Source organism: Lynx canadensis, chromosome C1 (genome assembly GCF_007474595.2).
Source record: "Lynx canadensis isolate LIC74 chromosome C1, mLynCan4.pri.v2, whole genome shotgun sequence".
In the NCBI taxonomy this organism is placed as follows: domain Eukaryota; kingdom Metazoa; phylum Chordata; class Mammalia; order Carnivora; family Felidae; genus Lynx; species Lynx canadensis.
Genome location: NC_044310.1, coordinates 103,765,603 through 103,773,057, shown reverse-complemented (window position 1 = coordinate 103,773,057; position 7,455 = coordinate 103,765,603).

The window sequence follows — 7,455 nt, the reverse complement described above, 5'->3', positions numbered from 1 at the left end:
CCAGGAAGAAGAGACAGAAGGGAAGAAGAAATGGAAACGGCCCCCATGCTAGACAGGCGCTTTAGTGGACAAAGTGACATTTGAATTGAACTTTTAAAGAAGGTAGGATTTCAAAAGGCAGGGGAAGCATTTTTCAGATGTGAGAATGATAGGAACATACAAGGTGTAGGGGGCACAGCGGGCTTGTTGGGAAACCAAGGAGGCGACAGAAATGGCTGGAGTGTAGGCTGCCTGCTGCCGGTGGCTTCAGGGACAGCCCCTGGCCCACAGCCTCCCAAGTATTTATCCTGTCAGCCTTTGGATATCTAAGGTTCCTGAGGCCAATTACACAATGTAGCAACTGATACAATGTTTTCCAGGTATTACTAGTTAAGTGCTCAACATGAAGAGAAGATCCGGTTGGGTGTTAAATCATATCCCACTTCTGCAGCATTGTGAGGCCTGGCCTGGTCCCTGGCAGGGTGCAGAAACTTCGATGCCAGGGGTTCTCAAACTTGAGTGTGTATTCAAGTCACCGGGTGATTGTTAAAATACAGATGGCCGGTCCCTGCCACGGAGTTTCTGATTCAGTGGGTTTGCGGTGGGCTTCAAGAGTATGTGCCCCTAACAAGTCCCTGCCGCTGCTGAATCGCTCCTTGCAGACTCTTCTGTGCAATACCTCTTGCATCGTCTGCTTTCGTCTCCCTCGTGCTGTGTAGCTCACTGCCACCCAGAGCACCCACTCGGTACTCTTTGTTGCACACGTCCAGTTTAAAAATTCATTCTCGGGGCGCCTGGGTGGCTCAGTCGGTTGAGTGTCCGATTTCGGCTCAGGTCATGATCTCGCGATTCGTGAGTTCGAGCCTCGCGTCAGGCTCTGTGCTGACAGCTCAGAGACTGGAGCCTGCTTTGGATTCTGTGTCTCCCTCTCTGTCTGCCCCTCCCCCACTCACACTCTGTCTCTCTCTCTCTCTCTCTGTCAAAAATAAAATAAAAAATAAAAATAAAAATTCGCACTCATCGTGCCTTCAGATCTGCCTCCCCTTAACTTTCAACCATCGCTCCCAATTCTGCGGGGAGGCCTCCTCATGGAACATGTGTCCGGATGGGGGTTAAGTCACAGGCACAAGAGTCACACTTCGAGGTCCATCTCCTGACTCCACTGTTTATTATGTGACCTTGGGAAAGTCACTCAACTTTTCTTTCTTTTTTTTCAAATGTTTATTTATTTGGTTAGAGAAAGAGAGAGACAGAGAGAGGCAAGGAGGGCACAGAGAGAAAGGGAGAGAGAATCCAAGCAGACTCCATGCTGTCAGGGCAGAGCCTGAGGCGGGGCTCCAACTCACAACCCATGAGATCACGACCTGAGCCAAAATCAAGAGTCAGATGCTTAACCGACTGAGCCACCCAGGCGCCCCACTCAACTTTTCTTAATTTCCTCTTCCACAGAATGGGCCTGATAATGGCACTTTTGTCATAGGATTGATGTGCAGTTTCAATGAGAAAATGCACGTCAAATAGTGTGGTACTCGGCATGCCTGTTTTGTGACTGCTGGGACCGCCAGCATCCCAGGCGACCGTGAGGAAGTACGTCAGAAGCTGCAGATCTGCTGCCCTTCTGTGTCTGGGTCTCGGCCCCTCTTGGCTCCAGGGGCTTGGTGGGCGACCCAGTGTCTCCCCTGGGGTAGGGTGAATTGACCCTCAGGTACAGCCAACAGTTGTCTGGAAGGAAACCAAACCTCAGAGCAGGAGGGCACCAAAAGCAAAGCTGTGTAGGCATTTTGGCCCCCACCTCCAGCCGCTGTCCCCACCGGCCTGTTGCCCAGAGTCCCTGGCGATCTATGAGCAGGACGTCAGGACCGTTTCATATGGAGACGAGGTGGCAGCCTCGGGGGTTTGGTATCAAGGCGACAGAACAAGCCTTGGGAAGAATGCGTCTCTCAGTTGCAGTTTTAATTTCCAGTCTGTAGTGAGTGGTTCTCCAGCAATATCGACCTCAAGTTCTGTCTTTTTAAATTTTTTTTTTCAACGTTTATTTATTTTTGGGACAGAGAGAGACAGAGCATGAACGGGGGAGGGGCAGAGAGAGAGGGAGACACAGAATCGGAAACAGGCTCCAGGCTCCGAGCCATCAGCCCAGAGCCCGACGCGGGGCTCGAACTCGCGGACCGCGAGATCGTGACCTGGCTGAAGTCGGACGCTTAACCGACTGCGCCACCCAGGCGCCCCAAGTAAAGAGAAGGCAGAGAAAATCCACTCCGGTCACTGTGGCGTGCTGGCCAGTCTGCCTTGTCTCTCCCTGGTCACAGGGACACCAGGGGCCTTTGCAGCCAGGCCTTGTGCTGACAGGGGCCCCGGGCCTGCAGGACCGCTGGCTCACCTGCCCCACCACAGATCTGCACGGTGTGGGGGGTGGGGGTGGGGGGTCCTGACCTTCTCCAGGACATTACTGGCCTCATGCTGGAAATGGCTACAGTCACAGGTTTGTCTGTTCTCTGGGCTGGTGTGCCCTCTCTCACTGCCACTGTGGAGCCACACCGTGCCGTGTGAACAAATAGGAAAAAGGCTCCTCCTGGCAGCTCAGGGCCACACTGCCCCCTGGACCCCAAAGTCACGTAGCACGTGGGCCTGTAGCTGCGGATCCCCCATCGTCCTCGGTGTCTCGCCTCCTGGGAGCACCTGTGTGAAGCCAGTAAAGGCCGTGTGAATCCAGTGAATCCAGCCTCCCTGAGGCTCCTGCCAAGCTCTGTCTTCCACCAGAGGAGTGGAGGAAACCAGCCTCTGAAGGCAGATCTGAAGTTGGGGTAAAAATTTGGGGCTCTCAGGGATGGATCTCAGATACTGTGTGACATCTGTGCTTTCTCGGCCTCCCCACAGCCACCAGGGACCCCAGGCCTTCCTGATGCCTAGTGCTTTGAATCAGGGACTACCATTGTGTCCTCCAGGGTATTTCCAGTCTGATCTAGGGGAAAGGAAAAGATAGTGTTCAGCAGAGGATTCTTCTCAGGCCCTCGTCTGGCTGGCTGGGCACAGAGGCTGCTCTCCACCTTCAGGCAGAGCCTTGTCTTTGTCCTTGTCCTGACTTGGGCTTCTGAGAAGAAAGCATACATTCTTCAGTGGATAATGAAGGCAAGCATTGCTTTTATCTTTTTTTTTCCTGGCACGTTAGAATTCTAAACAATGGGAAACAGGAGGAGGCACACAGATGAGTTTGCCCTCCAAGCTGGGATGTCAGGAGACACTAGAACCGTCCCAGAGGAGGCCATACTTTGAGGCAGGGGTGTCTTTGAAGTCGTGCCACAGACTTGAGCCCACTAGGCTGTTACTGGTCCTGATTCTCTCTCACTGCCCTTCCCCCCCCCCCGCATAGGCTGGTCCCCAGTGTCTCTGTGAGGGGTACGGTCAGGCCGAGGCTGTGGCCTTGAGAAGCCCGGCACTTTCCTTGCTGTTCTCCTGTTCCAAAGCATGTCCCTCGGGGCCCTGAGAAGCTACTAAAAAGACAAGGTAAGACGGGTAGGCAGATCGAAGATGGGGTCCAGACTTCCCAAGGACCACTGATCTTCTGTTTCTGTGTCTCTCAGAAAGAGGCAAGTGAAGACCCCAATCCATACCCTGAGACTGCCGGGACTTCTGTTCAGGCAGGAACCCAGGGCATGGCCCTGTTCTTGCTCTGCATGTCCGTTTTCCTTTTAGGGGAAATGTATTGTGTATTCTGCCCCCTCAGCTGGGAAAGGGAAGAGGGAGAAAATGACTGCTAAAGTATCATTTGCAAAGGTTAATAATTCGCAGCTCTCCAGGGGTACTCGGGCCTCCCTTGACCTGCCCCCCGGTTGCTGAGAAAAAACACAAAAGTTCAGATCAGCAATCACGTGGGGCCCAATGTGTGAGACATGGCAGAGCCGAGTGGCCTTGCGCTGCTGTAAAACATTTATCTCAGTTCTGCATCTGGACCCTGGCCTAATAAATTCCTCCAAAGGTATGCGGACTGCCTCTTCGGGTGCAGGATGAGGCCAGGGTCACCTGGGTAGTCAAAGGAGGGGACTGTCATAAACATGGACTCAGGACAGGGACAGAAACCCACTGGAGCTTAAAATTCCAGGCTCCAAGTTAATGAGCTACTAAAAAGACAAGGTAAGACAGGGGTAGGCAGATCTGAAGTTGGAGTGAAAATTGGGGCTATCGGGGATGGGCCTCAAGTGTGAGGGAGGGAGGCTGGAAACTTGCACTGAGCCAGGCAGATGGGTGTAGTAGAAAAGGGCCTAGGCCTTGGAGACAAAAGCGTTGGGTTGTAGCCATGGCTCTGCTATGAACCTGGGGTGGCCTTGGCTGGGTCACCTCCCTTCTCTGGGTCTTTGTTTCCTAGTCAAAAAATTGAGGCCGTACAACTCAACAACACAAAATGAAATGAGCGGATTAAAAAGTGGGTAAAAGACTTGAACAGGTGTTTCTCCAAAGGAGATACGCAAGAGGTCAATAAACACATGAAAAGATGCTCAACAGCGTTCATCTTTAGAGAAACGCAAATCAAATGAGACGTCCCCTTGTGCCCATTGGGATGACCATTATCAAAAAACCCCGAGAAATAGCAAGTGACGGTGAGGATGTGGGGAAATCGGAAGCCTGCATGCTGTTGGTGGGAATGTAAAATGGTGCAGCTGCGGCCGAAAACGGTATGGTGGTTCCTGAAGAAAATTAAACATAAAACCACCATATGATCCAGCAATACCACTTCTGGGTACATGCATCCCAAAGAATTGAAAGTGGGGATTCGAACGGATACTCGGACACCCATGCTCATAACAGCATTACTCAGAAGAGTCAAAAGGTGGGAGTAACAAATTCATCACCAGATGAGTGGACAAATAAAATGTGTGTGCACACAGTGCAGTGTCACTCAGCCTTAAAAAGGAAGGGGATTCCAACACGTGCTGTACAATGTGGATGAACTTGAGGACATTCGCTGAGTGAAATAAGCCAGTCACAATAAAACATACCGTATGGTTTCACTTATCTGAGGTACCTAGAGTAATCACATTCATAAAGACAGAGAATAATGGTGGTTGTCATGGGCGGGGGGCAGGTGAAAATGTCATGGGCGGGGGACAGTTGTGGTTTAATGGGTGTGGAGTTTCCCCACGTCGGGCTCCGTGCTGACAGGTCAGAGCCTGGAGCCTGCTTTGGATTCTGTGTCTCCCTCTCTCTCTGTCCCTCCCTCACTCACGCACTGTCTCACGCTGTCTCTCAAAAATAAATACATTAAAAAAAAAAAAAAAAGATTCTGACCAGGATGTAGAGGTGATGCCAAGGTATTGATCCCTTCCAATTTTTTACAGAGCAGGCAGGACCAAGGGCAGCTGACACCCTCAGGGTAGGTCACTTGCAGCCTTGAAGAGGTTTCTCTGTTTACCCCAGTGTGCCTTACACATAACTTTTAAAATTTCTTATTTCTTAACCTTAGTGATCATGAAACATATGTATAGGAAAAATGCATAAAAGCAAAATGCAGAGCTCAATCTTTAATCATACACACCTGTGTAACCACCACTCAGTTCAAGAGCTGGAATCTTGTCAGCATCCCGGAAGTCAGGAGATTGTGTTACCACCTAAGAGACATCACCCTAAGTCCTGCCTGATATTTGGGCCTTACGTACATAAGTGGAACCCCAGGATGAAAACAAATGGACTATAGCTACACTGAGCACCATGGATAGATCTCACAAATATAGCGAAAGCAATAAATCAAAACCAAGAAGAATACACCAGAACAATTTATTGAAGACCAACCTTTCCCTCTGTTCTTTGTCATAAATCAATTGTTTTTATTTGTATTGGTCTGTGTGGAGGGTTTCTAATCAATTCCGTTGGCCCATTTGTCTATCTTGTGCCCATGCCAGATTGTAGTAATTACTGTCACTCTCCTGTCTTGTTACCCTTCCTTATTTTTATTTTTTGGAACTAGCTTGTCAACTTCCACCAAAAAACCCAATCAAACAAATAAACAAACATGCCCTGTGGGAAGTTTGATGGGAAATACATTCATGTGTAGATCGGGGCACCTGGGTGGCTCAGTTGGTTAAGCGTCTGACTCTTGGTTTCAGCTCAGGTCATGATCTCACGGTTTGTGGGATCGAGCCCCTGTACTGACAGTGTGGACCTACTTGAGATTCTTTCTCTCCCCTTCCCTCTCTGCTCCTCCCCTGCTTGTGTGTGTGCCCATGTGTGCATGCACTCTCTCTCTTTCTCTGTCTCTCTCTCTCAAAATAAATAAACTAAAAAAAAAAAAATCTGTAGATCAGTTTGGGGGGAATGAACATCTTTACAGAGTTGAAGTTTCAATCCATGAGTATGGTATGATCTTCATTCACTTAAGTTTTCTTTAGTTGCTCCCAATAATGTTTTATAGTTTCCTCATGGTGTGGCAAAGTATCAATCCCTTTAAACTTTGAGGAGTCTGGGAAGGCTTGGGGCAGCTGGCCCATTGTGAGTCACTCCAGCTTTGAAGGGCTTCATCCCCTAGTGAACTAGACAACTATTATCAATTTCTCTGTGTGATACGATGGGAAAAAGTATTGGGAAGCCCTGGAGGTCTTTGTACTTTTCTGTTTCTGACCGGTTGCACAGAATGCTGTGTTGTGGGTGGGCAAGAATGCTATCCATAATGCCCCCAAACATCATGAACTCCTGAGTTGCCCATGGTGTACTCCCAGCCCGTTTATTTGCATAAGCTCGTTTGTACAATGTGTGCCCATAAATCAAGAGGGCATAACTTACAAAAACAATAGTAATAATGTTAGTATACACTGAGTATTTACCAGGTTCTGGGTGATCTACAAATGTCTTCTTACTTAAGTCTCCAAAATATCTTATGAGGTTGTTAATATCTCGTGCTCTTTCTCTCTCCCTCAAAAATAAATAAACATTAAAAAATACATGTATCAAATTCTTTTTCAATAGATAGCTAAACTTGGAGGGAAGGAAGGAAGGAGGTCTCTAAGGTCCAGAAGTGAAGAGGAAGCTGAAACAGCAGTAAGTAAGCGGTTTGTCCTCACAGAGTCACTTTGGGATAGGAGAGAGGACCTAGGGACTGAGACCCTCAAAAGGTTACATTCTCAACGAAAGGGTGGGATACAAGCCAGTCATGCTGGCAGAATGAGATTCCATTTTTTGAAAGCTTGCTGTAATTTAGACTTCTATCCCAGGTACTTGGGATGCTGTGACAAATACAGATCCCTGACCCCGGGAATTTATATTGTGGTGGATGAGAGACAGAAAATAATTTAAAAACATAAGATATAAGTATGATGAAGAGGGACCTATTTAGAGTAAAAACAGAACAGGGAAAACCCGATCAGGGAGAGCAAGGAAACCATCTATCTTGGCCTGCACTCTGGGAAGAAGAAAGAATTTCCTCCTGTGAATTCCCAATCATAGATTTGCTTTCAGAAGGGGCTGGGGTTGTAGCTGGGGTTTTGTCGC